An 18,937-nucleotide genomic window follows, 5' to 3' on the forward strand; every position below is an offset into this window, starting at 1 on the left:
GGGATGGTTAATGGTGCTATAGGGGAACTCAAATTCATTGAGCACTGCGATGATGATTCGGGTGAACGAATTATCCGACTATGGATGAAATTTGAAAGTGATATTATCGGTGCCACTTTGAAAATAAAATCTCGTCCTTTAGTGTACTCTAAACCAGCTCAGTTGCAATTTGGTTGGGTTCCTATTATAAAGCGATCGGCCAGCATTAAGCTTGGTAAGATCACTTGCAAACGAGTTCAATTTCCGGTCGTTAGTGCGTGTGCGCTTACAGTACACAAATCGCAGGGAGGTACTTTCTCTGAAGTTGTATTTGACTACGACAAAGGTCTAGAACAACAATTGGTTTATGTTGGGCTGTCACGAGTCACTTCAATGGATGGGCTTTATTTGACTAACTCGAAAAATAATTTCAAATTTAATCATTGCAAGGGTAGTAATTCACCCCGTATTGCTGAACTGAGAACAGAGCTTGTACGTCTTTCAAATCATCAGCTGCCGACGATTAGTGGTGTATTGCTGGATTTCATTGAAACGGTAAATCATAGTTGTAGCTTAGTAAGTCACAATGTACAAAGTTTACAAGCTCATTCGTTAGATATTTCAACTGATAATTTACTAACCAAAGTTGATATTTTAGCCCTCAGTGAGACGTGGTTGAACAATTGTTCTACTGTGGATATAAAGGGTTTTAGTTGTATTGCTGAATCCAAGCGCCCCCATTCTAGAGCTGGTGGTGTTGCAATTTATCAGAGAACCTCTGCATCTCCTATGGCTGTTGTTCATGAAATCGAACAAGTTAGTGAGGAGTATGATGGGAATTTATCTTTGGCTGATAATAACGGTGACATTTGTGCAACGGAAATTTTGCTAAAAGGTACTAAAACGTTGCTGGTTGCTATATACATTTCACCAGATACAACTTATAAAGAAAAGCAATTTTTCGTTACACGTAATTTATTTCCATACGCTCGAAAAAATGTTCCAATGGTCGTTTCAGGCGACTTCAACATAGATGTTTCAAAACAAGAGAATTTGAAATTTGTTCATTTCATGAATGAATGTCTCAAGCTTCGTTTGATCTCTGATCCATCACAAGCAACTACACTTGCAGGCACATGCATTGATCTTGTATTTGTCAAAAACGTCAATGCAGAAACCCGTAGATATATTTCGTACTTTTCATATCACAGACCAATACTTTCTTTAATTGATCCAGTGGTTTAATTTCAAATGTAAACAACGCTTGAAAAATTATAACCGGTTGACGACCTACACCTACACCAATCATGTCAGAATCGCCTCCTGGACAACAGCTAAGCCCGGAAATAGTAAGAAGTCAGAAGCATCCAACGAGAATCGAAGCCAGCGCATCTCCCCCACCAAGGCCAACAACGCCAACAAAAACGGTCCTTTTCAGGACCACCATCATTTTTGTAAAGAATAATTTGAAATATTCCTCGCCCAAATCACCTTTTGTCCGAAAATTCCAATGAATATCAACATATTTGAAGAACGTGTTCCTTATGTATTCTACATCTCTCCGGTTATGTCGCAGACATTACCCACCCATCTTTTTTGTATTTGAATAACGACACGGCGAGCGGCATTAGCACCGAACTTTCTGTGGTACCAGCAGATGACATCTTGCTGGCGAGAAGATAAACGACTTCGGTTTCGGCTACCGGCCGGGTTGGTTTTCAACCGGCGAACTTCGACTGAGAGTGCGGCGATCTGAGCTTCGAGATCCTGGAGACTTCCTGGAGTCGCTGGGTACGATGCGGCAGCTACCTGATGTGGACCAGATGAATCACCCATTTTATCCGCCATCTCCGCAAGTTTAGCTAGACTACCGTCGCTGATGGATAGCACAGCTTTGAAACTCGGTGGCATTCGTTGCAAAAACAGAATTTTAAGGAGTTCTTCGTTTACATTTGAGCCAGCAGAAAGTTCTTGCATTTTAGCAAGGAGTTGGGTAGGACGCAAATCACAAGAACTCAAAAGTTTTTCCAATTTTTCCTGCGCTGATAGCTCGAAACAAGAGATTAGTCGGTCCTTAATTGCTTTGTATTTGTTTTCCTCTGGAGGTTGTGCGACAAGATCGGAAATATGGCGGAGCACCGATTGGTCCACTTTGGCCAGTATGTGGAAGAACTTTGTCTGATCGTTCTGAATCCCAGCGAGGGCGAATTGGGCCTCGGCTTGGGCGAACCACATCAGAGGATACGATTTCCAAAATTCTGGAAGTTTCACAGCAACAGCAGCAGCACCTGCGGCTGGCAGATTTGCGGTATCGTGCTCCATTTTATGATAACGTTGAGAAGAACTTTTTTTCGTTGGTTTCCGTTTGAAAAATATCGAATTTTCCGGTATCACGCGGGGTCACCAATTTGGGGACGGAACAATCGAGCGGAAATGAAAACGCGTCCAATCGGATTCAATCATTTACTCGTACTGTACCCTTTTTTCTCTGATACGCAATTATGTTTATCGTTTTCACTTCGCTGCCTTTTTATCGTTTTAGTCGCAATGTCGTTCATCATACAGGTGTGACACCACAACCTCATTGCTCTTCAAAATGACTCTTTGAATGAAATTGTGCAGCTCTTGGAGCACAGATCTTTCTCTTTTTCGTTTTCAATTTTCTATTTGTTGTGCGCATCGCAGTGTTTTTGTGCTGCTTTATTTTTCATGGATGCATTTCGCTCTTTACGGCACATTATGTGAGCAAATAACAAGCCTGAATCAACCTCAACAGATCATCTTGTATATACATTAAAACAGAAATTTCACTCGTTCGCAAAGAAGAATTAGGCTTTTGATTTAACAAAACGTTTAGTTGAATTTCAAACTTGACGAATGACTCACAGAGAACAGACATCCATGATCGAACAAAAATATTTAAAACGTGTGTAAACATTTGAATTAATATACGATAAACACTAGCGCCGCCAAACCAACTTATCCCAACTATCCGTCAAATCCATCCCGGAACCGGTTCGAAATCATGAATGGATTCAGTATGGAATCTTGCTCAAAGAAAACAACCGATTCTGACTCTATCGGCTCATGCATTTGAGCTGGAAGTCCGAACTGGTTCCGGACTAGTTTGACTGGGTAGAGGAATAACCGCTGTCAATTCAGTCGAAGCCACAAAAAACATGACGACAGTAGTGCACCTGGTTTGGATATCCCAACTACCTTCGAAACCGTTAAAGATTTTTACACAAGTTGAATGCTGAAGATGGACGTCTGTTCTCTGTGAATGACTGTTTCGAACTGAAATAGGCGTTTCTCGAAAACATGTATTTGGTTTAGTTCAACAAATACTGGTGAAACAAAACTAAATGTTTTAGGTCGAACTGATCCCTTTGTTAAAAACCAACAAAATCTTTGTTTGATTTCAATTAAATTTTAGTTGTCTCTCCTTTGGTTAATACTAAAGATTTTTTTCTTTCTTCGAACTTGTTTGTTCGGTTAAAATCATTATGATATTGTTATTTCAAACGAAATATTTGTAGAAACTATTGAAATGTCAAGAAATGGTTGAAGAAATTTGTTGGTAATTTCAAGCTACAGTATTGATTGAATCAAACCTAAATCTTGTTTATCACTAATATAGTATCAAACAGGAAAATTGTGGATTGAAACCAAAATTTGTTTATTCTTACTTTTTCTGCGTGTTAGTGAAAAAATATTATTTGTGTGTGTGATCATTCTAATCCATTCTACATTTTTTTATTCTGTATATAGCAATTTTTTATCCAGAGCGCTTAAATTGCCTCGTTTGATAATTTCGAAACATTCTAAGATTTTGGCCAACTTTTTGTACCTGGTGCGCGGATTCTATTTCGTGTAAATTAAAGCAGCAAAAGAAATAACCTCACAGTAAACTGCACGGGAGACAGCAAATAAACAAACCGAACTTCTTATGCTCAATCCTATAGAGAGTGCGTTCAATGATGTTTTTGTTGGTCACCGCTTCAACCCACCCACTGAGACGTCCAAAAAATTGTTTCAAAATCGTTCAACACGGGTCAAACGATGGACGTTTGTTGAACGGTTATTTGGACGTTGCCCAAATTGGTCCAACGAACGTCCTTCATTGGACGATTTTGAAACCAACCGTTCTTAGAGGGTACCCGGTCAAACCATTCGGAATTTGATTCGGAATCCTGAATGGAGTCATTATGGATTCCAAATCAAATGCAACAACCGATTCTTAGTCGGAATCGGTTGTTGCATTTGATTTGGAATCCATAATGACTGCATTCAGAAATCCGAACCGGTTCCGGAATGAGTTTAACTGGGTAGTTAAACCCATTACGGAACCGGTTCGGATTTCTGAATGGAGTCAGTATGGATTCCAACTCAAATGCAACAACCGATTCCGACTCAATCGGTTTCAGAATTGGTTGTTGCATTTGAGTTGGAATCCATACTGACTCCATTCAGGATTCCGAATCAAATTCCGAATGGTTTGACCGGGAACCAGTCTATGGCAGATGCAGTGTGAGCATATTTTCGCGTGACAAAAAATATTTTGCTGTGAGTCTATTTAGGACAGGGTGGCCAGACCTACCGATTTATCGGTAGTCCTACCGATTTTGGTCTTCCCTGCCGATTCACAGACGACCAAGGCAAAACTACCGATATTTTGTTATACCTACCGAAAACTACCGATTTTTATTGATTTTGGACCAGTCCTATACGCAGAAAAAAAAATTAGCAAAAATAAACAAATTTAGGTTTTAAGTGACAATTCTCCCGTTTGATATAGTGACAAACAAGATTCAGGTTTGATTCAATCAATACTGTTGGTTGAAATTATCAACAAATTAATTTGTTGGCTTTTCAGTAGTTTCAACAAATATTTCGTTTGAAACAACAAAATCATAAGTTTAACCGAACAAACAAACTTTGCTTTTTTGGGTTGGATTTGGTCTGAGATCTGTGTTTTCAGTATTTTACAATTCTATGTCAACGATGTCAACACTACGTTTTTGGAACAACAACCCGGCCTACCCATAAACCTTTAGTGACCCTACCGATATAAAGGAATTCTATCTGGTCACCCTGATTTAGGAGTAAAATCCGCAATTAAAAAAAACAAAATTACAATAGACACCATCCCCAACTGGCTCCGCACTCCTCTACTATAAATTAGAAGTTTTAAAAAAAGCCATAGCACTAGACAAATACTCCTCACAGTTGAAAATTAACGTCCTAATGAAGCCCAAAATATTAGCTAATCTCGTATTAACTAGAAAAAAAAGTTCTTGATTTTTATTCTCTCGGCTGCCCCACCCCCGGCTCTAAGCGGCCTAATTATTTCAACAATTAAATGTAAAATCCACTACTCACAAGAACTATCAATATTTTCTTTCTCTTCCTGAAGACCATGTGCAAGTATTTTTCAAAGTAAACAAAAAGGTTGAACACTAGAGAGTGAAGAACGTATCCATGAGCCGCATGATTTTTTTTAGTTTAAAAAGATGGGTGGGTAATGTCTGCGACATAACCGGAGAGATGTAGAATACATAAGGAACACGTTCTTCAAATATGTTGATATTCATTGGAATTTTCGGACAAAAGGTGATTTGGGCGAGGAATATTTCAAATTATTCTTTACAAAAATGATGGTGGTCCTGAAAAGGACCGTTTTTGTTGGCGTTGTTGGCCTTGGTGGGGGAGATGCGCTGGCTTCGATTCTCGTTGGATGCTTCTGACTTCTTACTATTTCCGGGCTTAGCTGTTGTCCAGGAGGCGATTCTGACATGATTGGTGTAGGTGTAGGTCGTCAACCGGTTATAATTTTTCAAGCGTTGTTTACATTTGAAATTAAACCACTGGATCAATTAAAGAAAGTATTGGTCTGTGATATGAAAAGTACGAAATATATCTACGGGTTTCTGCATTGACGTTTTTGACAAATACAAGATCAATGCATGTGCCTGCAAGTGTAGTTGCTTGTGATGGATCAGAGATCAAACGAAGCTTGAGACATTCATTCATGAAATGAACAAATTTCAAATTCTCTTGTTTTGAAACATCTATGTTGAAGTCGCCTGAAACGACCATTGGAACATTTTTTCGAGCGTATGGAAATAAATTACGTGTAACGAAAAATTGCTTTTCTTTATAAGTTGTATCTGGTGAAATGTATATAGCAACCAGCAACGTTTTAGTACCTTTTAGCAAAATTTCCGTTGCACAAATGTCACCGTTATTATCAGCCAAAGATAAATTCCCATCATACTCCTCACTAACTTGTTCGATTTCATGAACAACAGCCATAGGAGATGCAGAGGTTCTCTGATAAATTGCAACACCACCAGCTCTAGAATGGGGGCGCTTGGATTCAGCAATACAACTAAAACCCTTTATATCCACAGTAGAACAATTGTTCAACCACGTCTCACTGAGGGCTAAAATATCAACTTTGGTTAGTAAATTATCAGTTGAAATATCTAACGAATGAGCTTGTAAACTTTGTACATTGTGACTTACTAAGCTACAACTATGATTTACCGTTTCAATGAAATCCAGCAATACACCACTAATCGTCGGCAGCTGATGATTTGAAAGACGTACAAGCTCTGTTCTCAGTTCAGCAATACGGGGTGAATTACTACCCTTGCAATGATTAAATTTGAAATTATTTTTCGAGTTAGTCAAATAAAGCCCATCCATTGAAGTGACTCGTGACAGCCCAACATAAACCAATTGTTGTTCTAGACCTTTGTCGTAGTCAAATACAACTTCAGAGAAAGTACCTCCCTGCGATTTGTGTACTGTAAGCGCACACGCACTAACGACCGGAAATTGAACTCGTTTGCAAGTGATCTTACCAAGCTTAATGCTGGCCGATCGCTTTATAATAGGAACCCAACCAAATTGCAACTGAGCTGGTTTAGAGTACACTAAAGGACGAGATTTTATTTTCAAAGTGGCACCGATAATATCACTTTCAAATTTCATCCATAGTCGGATAATTCGTTCACCCGAATCATCATCGCAGTGCTCAATGAATTTGAGTTCCCCTATAGCACCATTAACCATCCCATCTTCAACGTCAATGTTGGTGGTGATCATATAGGGCATTCCGGTCGTTAATCGCAATAAATAAGGTAGACCACCTGTTTCCACAACGCTCATTTTATGAACTTTACTACGAGCGCTTGCTAACTGTTCAGCGTTCGTGTAGCCTGTGAAAATATCGTCTACAATAAAATCGTAACCCTCCCGATCGCGTAATGTTTCAGTATTGTACGTTTCTACATCAATGTTGCGATGGAAGAGACGTATAGCATTCGGTACATTTTGCCTACACCACTCGGCTGTTCGGAATCGACTCTCAATCCGCTCAGTTTCTGAGTCTGTAAGTGTCTCGCCATTGCCAATTTTAGTGAGAATAGTGGAAAATTGAATATCGGATTGCCGCATAACTTGCTTTAATGGAAAGAAATTCAGGGACTGCCACAGCACAGGACCATGAATAGAGTTTCTACATGATTTGTAAACTGGTCGAGCATTGACAGGTGGTAATTGACGAAGATCGCCACAAAATATGAGATGAATTCCGCCAAACGGATCGTCATAATTTCCGGTGATATCTTGCAACCGAGAGTGAATGATATTTAGCACATCTGCACCTATCATACTAACTTCATCAATAATGATCGCTTTAACGCCATTAAAAGCATTACGATACAGTTGAAGAGTTTCAAACCCAAGTTTTGAATTATTTCTGCGAGCCATTGTAATGCGAAAAGCGGAATGCACTGTGGTGCCACCAATAGCTACAGCGGCTTTGCCCGTAGATGCACAAGCAACATATGCATTTTTCAGTGAATTATGTGCCTGACTGAAACGATTATATGTCTCCATCAGTATGCGAAGTGTAAACGTTTTACCACATCCTGCAGGACCAGTGAAAAATATCTGCAAAGGTGTGTTCGTTCCGTCGAAGCTGTGCAAGATATCAATTAAATGTAAAATCAAACTTCGTTGTTCTACATTTGTAGTCCTGACTAGAGCACAATAGTCTTGCTTACTCATAACATTGGTACGTTTCTTAACGACCGCTGCTAGAGCACCACTAGGCAATTGTTCAATATCGTCATCGTTGGGCTCCATGATAATAGCCCGTACGAATTCATTGTGTTTCTCGTTGGCTGCATTTTGAAGATCGTCACTTTCACTTTCTTCAGTTATACGAAGATATTCCTCGACGACTTGTTCGAGATTAATATCACAATCATATTGTTTCAATTTGTTCAATATGAAAGTTTCGTTTTGGTTATACAAGTCAATGAATTTGTTACGATCAAGAATATCGCAAGTTTCATTCCGGAATGGTAGAAATAGAAGTACCATTTCACGCTTGTAATCGTTTAATTCTGTCATTTTATATTTTCTCCACCGGATTACTCGAGGTATACTTCGTTGTTTATATGTGTTACTACTACTTTTATCCTTCGTGTAACACGCTACAAAATCTGCCAAACAAATATTTTCGAGACCCTCGCGCTTCTCATATTTCTGTATTATGTTCAGCGTCCACACATCGGTTGAATCATCATCGATGCCTTCCTCGTCCATTTGTTTTGTGTGTTTTCTAGATTTTATACGTTCATGTGGCCACATTGTTGGTATAAATTCAACTTGTCTGCTGGCTTCTGACATTGGCTGCCGTAGTAAATACCAAGCAGCTTCCTGGGCACACATTTCTACTGAATTCAGCATTTTAATACTGACCTTCTTCAGTAGGGCAGCGTAATCTTGATCAGGGTATTCTTCTTGTAACTTGACTAATTCAAGATGCAAGCTACTAATGCCTCTATTTGTTTTGTTTACATATTCAACTACATACGCAGCACATGAATATTCGTCCATAATAAATTGAAGATCCATGTTCGACTGTAGTTCGTTGGCAACCCATGGATGGTATGGATTAGTCCATAATTCTTCCATGCATCGTTTCAAAAGAACTGTGGGTCGTTGCAAAGAAGCACGAATAACATCCAAATAGTTATCGTACGAACAATTGCAGTCAGAAAGATAGTCATCCAGTGTTGCATACACCTTAATATTCAATATTTCGCGCATTTGCCTTGCTTTTGATCTTAGCTGATTGCGGCGCGAATTATTCGATGCCATCGGCAACAAAATTCTAGTTCGATCCATGGGCCAATAAGGGATATTGAACCGACATTGTTTTTCATTCCGCTTGTAACACGTAAATGTATGTTTATGAATCTGATTGCCATTGGCACTAACAGAACAAAGAAAATCTATAAGTTCCACTGTAGCAGGCATATTTTCTGAATTTGTTTCTTGAGGATCATTATTTAACCACAGCAATATGTGAGCATGTGGACTACCACGGTGCTGAAACTCTATTCGTTTGAAATAATCAACCACATAATACTCACCAAACGGACTATATCGTCGAGAAGAGAGTATGTTCATTAAAGTATCAACCAACCTGTTAAAATAAATGCAACAGGTTACAGGATCCTCATTAACAAGCATAGTTCGCTGAAGAGCACTTAATTGATCTATGGGATCTGTTAAGTCGATATTATGCTCACCGGAAAGTTTATGCAAAATTCTCAACAAATTAGGCCATCGAGTTTCATTAGCACTCAATGTCATGAACGCTGTTGGTCGGCCAAGTTGACGAATCATGGCAAACACATCACGTTTGCGTTGTTGCCAATATTGGACTGAATTGGGGATAGACTTGAGAAATGACAAGTTACGCTCAATGCAAGTCTCCAAGAAATTTCGATCCTTCAACATCGCACGGGTAATATTTGCAGTTCCCATACATTTAAATGTATTTTGCAAACCATCAGAAACACGAAGGCGAAGTATTTTTACGGCCATATAAAGTAAATGTTGTGGTTTTGCACCTCGTCTATCGCGACGTCTAAGTTCACTTGTAGCCATCATAAAGGCGGTTACATGAACATCAGCTTTAAAGGAACGTGGATGTCCAAAATAAATATCAGGAAAAGAAAGTTCCTCCCCAAATTCATCAAAAATTAATGACAAAGGTACTCTGTTCTGGCCGGGTGCAATCTCCAAACACTTGTCCTCATTCCAAAGAAGCGTTTGTTGTTGCCCAATCAATAACTCATAGTCGCTCGAAGTATCGATGGTTTCCAACTCGTTAGCTCCAGAAAGTGCTGACGATGGTTGATCAAGCCCATTCAACTGATCTTGATTGATAACTATGCCATATCTACGGTATAACGGAGTATCAACAAGATACTCGAGCCACTTATTCACTGTATTCTTCTTTATAAACCCATTTAAATAAGAAGATTTGTGAATTAAATGCTTCTTTATACTAACATTGAACGCATAATCGTCATCAATGTTTCTTGGGAGTACGCGAATCATATCAGGTACATCCACTGGTACATTAATAATCTGGCCCATTATTGAATGACTACCTGCAGCATGACGTAAACGTCGGATTTGCATAAAAGGTAATCGTGGAGAAATCAATCTTTCACTAATGGGATCGAGAGGAGGTAAACCCGCAGGACGAACTGGATATACAAATCCATTCGTTGTAGCCAGCTTTGGCACTATGCCACGCTTCAAACTGCTACGACATGTCTGACAAACCCTGAACCCCTCCGCAGATTCAAAAGATCCCATTCTGAGTACATTTTCCTCTACACTGCTGATCGTTTTTAAATCACTTTCGAACCATAAACGGTCGCAAACGCTACACGCAACACCAAAATCGTTATCAGTAAATCGCCGTTTTAGTTCTTTGCTAGCCCTTTCATAGATACGCACCATATCTATAATTAAATAATAATAACAATCAATAGTTGGAACTAACATTTTTAAGTAGATAATATAAATTAAAATATTTCCCATAAACGTACAGAGATGAATTTCAACGATCAAACAAACGCACATGTTCTACTTTTTTAGAAATCCCCGGTAGCTTCGCATACTACACACACTATATTGTATTTCGCAATTAAGTTTTAACTGGATTGGGGGTCTGACAGCGCAAAATTTAAAAAAAAATTGAAATTTTCATTTTTACATATTTCGGATCTCTATGATAAGAAAAACATTCTAAAGAAAGGATTTACTCGAAATCAACTTGATTCGTGATAAAATCGGGGGTAGACAAAAACGGAAACTGATAAAATCGGATGCTGATAAAATCAGGTCTTCACTGTAGTATGAATTACAAAAAATTGCCAAAAGTTGTTAGGAAATCTTTATTGAAAGTTTCTTCATGATCCAAATACACTGAAAATATTTCTTTTACGCCTTTAAAACGATAAACGTTAGATGGTTGACATTTTATGATGGGGTAACGCGAATAACTTTTTAAAAGGGCATAATTACACGAATTATTTTTGTTAGAACAAAATTTCAAATATCTCGAAAACTATGCCATTATTTTTGTTAATGTTGGAGAGAGAATCGCCAAAATCGAAAATGAAAAAGCAATTTTTTTCCACACCGAGTGTTAGATCTCTATAAAAATCAATCAGCTTATGAAAAATGTTGTTACAGTACTGCTGATTGATTTTTATGAAAATCTAACTCTCGGTGTGGAAAAAACTGCTGTTTTCGTTTTCGAATTTTGCCTATTCTTTCTCCAACCTTAAATGCATTTTGATTTAAAATACCTAGAAATATATTCTGTATAAAATTATGAAATGTATGAAATTTAAAAGCATGTATAAATATATTGTTAGAAAAACTTTTTACTGATTAGTTCTCCATCATGCATACTCATTCAAAATGTTTCTTTTCTCCTTAAAAGTTTGTTGAACAAAATATGAAAATTTAAAAAAATGGGTTTTTTGCATTTAAATTTTGAATATACATTGTTTTGTGAAATGACACATTTTTTTCAGTACATATTTTTTCGTATAGAAATATTCCTTCCCTGTAACTCATTCTCAGATAGTTTTGCTGTATAAAATAGAATAATCGACCAAAAAATTTTGGAAATTAGTGTACCTATAAACGTTTACGCCCTTTTGAATATTTGCTCTTGTATCAAAATAATGCAATTGCCAGAAAAAATCATGAAGATTCATAAACCGAACAAAACTGCAAAGTTGGTCATATTTTGCAGTCGGCCGGTTTCTCATGAAATCTCTTACTCTCACCAATATTTTTTTCTGTGCCGCAATTTGCGCGCTAGTTTTGTATTCTAGTTGCAGTTGAATCGAAAAATTGATTTGCGCCTTTCGTTTTTTCCTATTTGCAGAGTGGGCAACTAAAGCGCATCTTGTGAACATGCTAGAGAATCAACTTGTGCATTATTTACACCAGGGGCGCTTTAGTTCCACACGCTGAAAATAGGAAAAAAAATCGAAAGGCGCAAGTTCACTATTTCGATTTTCAACTGCAACCAGAATATACTGTTTTGGGAACGAAGCAATGATACCGTTTAACAATTGATTCACAAACATTTGATTTTAATTCGAGAATAAATGATATCACTTATAAGACATTTAGATAATATCATAGGATAATGGCGAATGACCAACCCAATTAAATCCCCAATAAATATACAATGTCATAGGAATGTCTTAACGCCTGGTATTGAAATGTAGCAAGCGAATGTAATAGTATCACTACATGAGTGTAACGTTGTGTTTGAACGAACTTTCTTAAATAACTGTTAACTACAGACTCATTACAAACAGACTTGCGGAGACAAAAACAGTACTAGCAACCATGAATATATACAAGCCTACTTTTACATGAAAAACTTGCTCGTTTGGCTGCACTTTTTGACAGTGCGTTTGGCTGCAATTTTGTGACACTTTGCTAGTCTGTGTGTAAAGTCTGTACTATTAACCAATAAATAAATAGAACATACCAGTAATGCATCCAATCGAGTGTTCTTCACGAATCGCGCTTGCTCCTGAAGCCAACGGACTTGGCACCACTTCGACACTCGTTCGTTCATCCACTTCTTCCTCCTCCGCTCGCCTCGTCTGTGCCAACGGACTTGGCACCACTTCCACTTCTTCCTCCTCCGCTCGTCTCGTCTGTCCATCCATCTCCACTCGCCCCACACGGCGACTCGGTCCTCCTTCCTGCTGCTGCTCTACTCGCCTCGAAAAGCGACTCGGCTCTCCTTCCTCTCCTTCACAGGTCGATGGAGGCACCTGCCTCTTCCGCTTGCGGTAACTTGCCGCATACTTAGCGTTCAAAGAACGAGATCGTGCCATTTGATACGACTCACTCGTTAGCCAAGTCCAAAATGGATAGCTACTGAGTCGATGTTCATTCTTTTTATAACATTTGCAAAGTTGATGGAAGGCCCGCCTTTTGCATCACAACGAAAAATATTTTCTCATTCTTTTTTGGTGCGGCTTTCGTTTGCTGACAGGATTGCCATACTCACTGAATTTCTGAATTATCAGAATTTTTTCTCTATTTGCAAAACAAAAACCGATATTTAAATATCGATAACAAATTTCCGAAAATTTCTGATTTCTAGATTAAATATTCTACATTAAAAGATGGGTGGGTAATGTCTGCGACATAACCGGAGTGTCGTAACTACACTTGTGACGTTAATCCACATCTAATGATATGCAACGAAATTACGTTTGCATGTGAAATTTTCAAATGATTCGTTATAATTATGGTTAAAAATTCTAATTGGAAATTCTTTTCCATCACCAACTATTTTTCTTTTTTTCGAATCTACAGCATTCTATGAATATATAGTTGAAATGTTATTGATGAAAAAATGAAAATGCGTTTGGCAACACTGCTCAGTAAATGGATGGTGGGAAGACGCACATTCGTTTTGATTATGCTAGTATTAGTAGCAGAAAAGAAAGAAAAGGCACATGGCCCGAAAACGAGCAAGCGAGAGAGCGATCGTAGTTCGTATTTGCTCTACTAAACTAAAAAAAAGATGGGTGGGTAATGTCTGTGACATAACCGGAGCATCGAGAGTATAATTTAAATTCTCTTTCTTTCTTTCCACACATCGTATTTCTTATATTGCTTTCTGAAAATTATTTGTTATACACCATAAAATGTAAATTTCAGTTTAACTCTTATTAGAACACAATTAATTGGTCCTGTAAAGAACCGTTTATTGTTTTATTGCGGGAGCATAATTCAGGCGCACTCCCCGCGGACACGGTGAGCTAGAAAGCACTATTTTGCATTCTAGAACAAACCGACCAAGTAGGCATCGTTGGCTTCTCGGGGCATCATTACGACTGAGCTTTGTAAGCGTAGCTCGACTTTGCAGTCCTGCACAATCTCACGACCCAGACGCTGGAACGATAGCCTACTCTGTTGCCCTTTAGTTGGGGCGAAATTCTTGCAGGGCGACAGTTCCAATGAGTCACCAGTAGCTGGGGCACTTTTTCCGTCCGTCGCTATTGCCAACTGCTTTCCTTCGGTGGACTGGCTGCTTGCTAGTGCTTGAACGAATACGAATGATGAGAAAAACCGAACGACCAATATTCATATATGAACACACGAGAAAGCACTACTATCGCTCTCTCGCTCGTTTTCGTGCCATTCCTGCGCCTTTCCTTTCCGTTTGGCTACCAATACTAGCATAACCAAAACGAATATTCTGTCTTTCCATCGCCTTCAATCTAGTGGCCAGTGCTAGCAAACTTGCATGTTCAGCTTTTCAATAACAACATTCAAACAATATTTTCAAAGAATGTTGCAGATTTGAAAAGAAGGAAGGAAAAGATTTTCACAAATTTAAATTCTTTCGTGTTATTTGTTAGCGCTGATAAAGGCTATTTAGTTTGCTACTAGCAGGGAGCTGCACAAACAAATCGATTTATGCAGTTAATCAACGGAGGCTGCCAAAAAGTTCGAATAAAAGCATGCGACTAGTGTACTTTGCACGTTCTATATTTTATCAATACTAGAGAGGATCAATAAAATAATGGCAACACTGGTCATGAGCTGGTGGGGGAACACGCACATTCGTTTTAGTTATGATGGTAGTAGCAGCAGAAAGGAATGGAAAAGCAGTGCACGAAAACGAGCGAGAGAGGATAATTTAAATTCTCTTTCTTTCTTTCCACACATCGTATTTCTTATATTGCTTTCTGAAAATTATTTGTTATACACCATAAAATGTAAATTTCAGTTTAACTCTTATTAGAACACAATTAATTGGTCCTGTAAAGAACCGTTTATTGTTTTATTGCGGGAGCATAATTCAGGCGCACTCCCCGCGGACACGGTGAGCTAGAAAGCACTATTTTGCATTCTAGAACAAACCGACCAAGTAGGCATCGTTGGCTTCTCGGGGCATCATTACGACTGAGCTTTGTAAGCGTAGCTCGACTTTGCAGTCCTGCACAATCTCACGACCCAGACGCTGGAACGATAGCCTACTCTGTTGCCCTTTAGTTGGGGCGAAATTCTTGCAGGGCGACAGTTCCAATGAGTCACCAGTAGCTGGGGCACTTTTTCCGTCCGTCGCTATTGCCAACTGCTTTCCTTCGGTGGACTGGCTGCTTGCTAGTGCTTGAACGAATACGAATGATGAGAAAAACCGAACGACCAATATTCATATATGAACACACGAGAAAGCACTACTATCGCTCTCTCGCTCGTTTTCGTGCCATTCCTGCGCCTTTCCTTTCCGTTTGGCTACCAATACTAGCATAACCAAAACGAATATTCTGTCTTTCCATCGCCTTCAATCTAGTGGCCAGTGCTAGCAAACTTGCATGTTCAGCTTTTCAATAACAACATTCAAACAATATTTTCAAAGAATGTTGCAGATTTGAAAAGAAGGAAGGAAAAGATTTTCACAAATTTAAATTCTTTCGTGTTATTTGTTAGCGCTGATAAAGGCTATTTAGTTTGCTACTAGCAGGGAGCTGCACAAACAAATCGATTTATGCAGTTAATCAACGGAGGCTGCCAAAAAGTTCGAATAAAAGCATGCGACTAGTGTACTTTGCACGTTCTATATTTTATCAATACTAGAGAGGATCAATAAAATAATGGCAACACTGGTCATGAGCTGGTGGGGGAACACGCACATTCGTTTTAGTTATGATGGTAGTAGCAGCAGAAAGGAATGGAAAAGCAGTGCACGAAAACGAGCGAGAGAGGATAATTTAAATTCTCTTTCTTTCTTTCCACACATCGTATTTCTTATATTGCTTTCTGAAAATTATTTGTTATACACCATAAAATGTAAATTTCAGTTTAACTCTTATTAGAACACAATTAATTGGTCCTGTAAAGAACCGTTTATTGTTTTATTGCGGGAGCATAATTCAGGCGCACTCCCCGCGGACACGGTGAGCTAGAAAGCACTATTTTGCATTCTAGAACAAACCGACCAAGTAGGCATCGTTGGCTTCTCGGGGCATCATTACGACTGAGCTTTGTAAGCGTAGCTCGACTTTGCAGTCCTGCACAATCTCACGACCCAGACGCTGGAACGATAACCTACTCTGTTGCCCTTTAGTTGGGGCGAAATTCTTGCAGGGCGACAGTTCCTGATCGGGTTGCGATGAGTCACCAGTAGCTGGGGCACTTTTTCCGTCATCGCCAACTGCTTTTCTTTGGTGGACTGGCGTGCTTGAACGAATACGAATGATGAGAAAAACCGACCGACAGATATTTATATAATCGCGCTAATATGCACTACTATCGCTTTCTCGCTCGTTCTCGTGCCGTGCATGAGCCTTTCCTTTCCGTCCGGCTTCTAATGGCCTAACCAAAGGAATATGCCGTCTTTCCCCCACCAAGTGCTCTCGTCAAGCAACCCAATGCGAATAACCATACGAACAAACATGTAGTGGACCTATATATAAACTTTTCATTATTTTATTGTTCGGTTGGTCTACCATAACGACGGCTCTGTGCGGGATGGGCTGAAAATTTTCACTTTTCCGAGTCGTTTTCGAAAGATTTTTCAAAACACATTTTTTTTGTTATTAGTACATGTTATACATACTTCAAATTTTAATACAGCATAGAGGAACATATTTGCAACAAATTGGCCTAAAAATCAAATCATTCTGTTAAGTATGATAAAAGTTATTAACGTTCAAAATCTGACGCGGCGCCGCAGCCGATATTTTGAAACGGGACCCCTATATTGAAACCTTAAATGTATTCTACATTAAAATCTGATGAGATTTTCGATTGATTGACACCGGTGTAGTGGAGTGCACTGAAACTGCACCGTTTTTGCACTTTCTAGCAGAAGTGCAGAAAACTGGGTATGTTCCATTGACACTTCTGCTAGAAAGTGCAAAACCAGTGCAATCCACTACACCGGTGTCAATCAATCGAAAATCCCATGAGTTGATCTATCATCCCTCCGTCACTCGCGCTAATGCACCGATTGCACGTCACTATTGCGATTCTCGATTGGTTGACACCGGTGTAGTGGAGTGCACTGGGACTGCACCAGTTTTGTACTTTCTAGCAAAAGTCCAGAAAACTGGTAGGATTTTCTATTCATGTGCACCGGTGTAGTGGAGTGCACTGGTTTTGCACTTTCTAGCAGAAGTGTCAATGGAACATACCCAGTTTTCTGCACTTCTGCTTGAAAGTGCAAAAATGGTGCAGTTCCAGTGCGCTCCACTACACCGGTGTCAATCAATCGAAAATCCCATGGGTATGTTCCATTGACACTTCTGCTAGAAATTGCAAAACCAGTGCACTCCACTACACCGGTGCACATCAATCGACAATCCCATATGTAAATCAAGCAAATTCGTTTTGGAATGACCCCGAAACTGATGGGATTTTCGATTGATTGACACCGGTGAAGTGGATTGCACTGGTTTTGCACTTTCTAGCAGAAGTGTCGGTAATTGTCTAGTTTAGAGACTTTATGTTTAGCGGTCCATTTTTAATGCGGTTTTTTGCTAAAATGGTGTATTTTAACCTCAATAAACCGAATCCGAGAGCGGAAATGTAAAATTTATTACCAAAGTTTGATAAAATGAAAAAATAAGTTTTTAACACTGATATACTGCCATAACATGTGAGCTTATGGAGCGGAGCTGGTGTGATGCGGCTTTGCCGCATAGTCGAGGCCAAGGATCCGAAGCGGCGCAAAGCCGCTGAGGATCCGCCGGACGAGACGATGACTAACTCCAGCGGAATAGTAAGCAAACCTGTGATCCCTTCGTTTGCCCGGTTTACTCAAACATAGGGGCTATAGCTAGTTTAAAGCCGACTGAGCGGTAGCGAAGTCGGACAGTGCGCCAAAAAGCGATGTGGCGTAGCCACATTCGTCAACCATTTTGTTATTTGAGACAAATGTACCATGTTCGTACAAAAATTTCATTATCTCGTCTTTGCCCATTACAAATAGTTTATCTGCAGTAACTTGGCACCCGCTACACGCACTTGGATCGTCCGACATTTTTCGCGATTTAAACCAAATATGATTAAACATAACCTCACATTTATACAAAATAACAAAATGGTTGACGAATGTGGCTACGCCACATCGCTTTTTGGCGCACTGTCCGACTTCGCTACCGCTCAGTCGGCTTTAAACTATCTATAGCCCCTATGTTTGAGTAAACCGGGCAAACGAAGGGATCACAGGTTTGCTTACTAATCCGCCGGAGTTAGTCATCGTCTCGTCCGGCGGATCCTCAGCGGCTTTGCGCCGCTTCGGATCCTTGGCCTCGACTATGCGGCAAAGCCGCATCACACCAGCTCCGCTCCATAAGCTTACTTGCTATTGCAGCATGTCATTGTTATGAGCGTTATTAAGCACAACTTATTTTTTCAATTTATCAAACTTTGGTAATAAATTTTACATTTCCGCTCTCGGATTCGGTTTATTGAGGTTAAAATACACCATTTTAGCAAAAAACCGCATTAAAAATTGACCTCTAAACATAAAGTCTCTAAACTAGACAATTACCGAAGTGTCAATGGAACA

General features: G+C 39.3%; 1 protein-coding gene across 1 annotated transcript in view; it reads right to left on the bottom strand.

The window, feature by feature from the left end:
• LOC131694294 (transmembrane emp24 domain-containing protein 7) overlaps positions 1-18,937 on the bottom strand; it is a 110,395-nt gene that overhangs the window by 90,867 nt on the left and 591 nt on the right. The window lies entirely within an intron of this gene.

The sequence above is a fragment of the Topomyia yanbarensis genome, chromosome 1, assembly GCF_030247195.1.
Source record: "Topomyia yanbarensis strain Yona2022 chromosome 1, ASM3024719v1, whole genome shotgun sequence".
NCBI classification, from domain to species: Eukaryota; Metazoa; Arthropoda; class Insecta; order Diptera; family Culicidae; genus Topomyia; species Topomyia yanbarensis.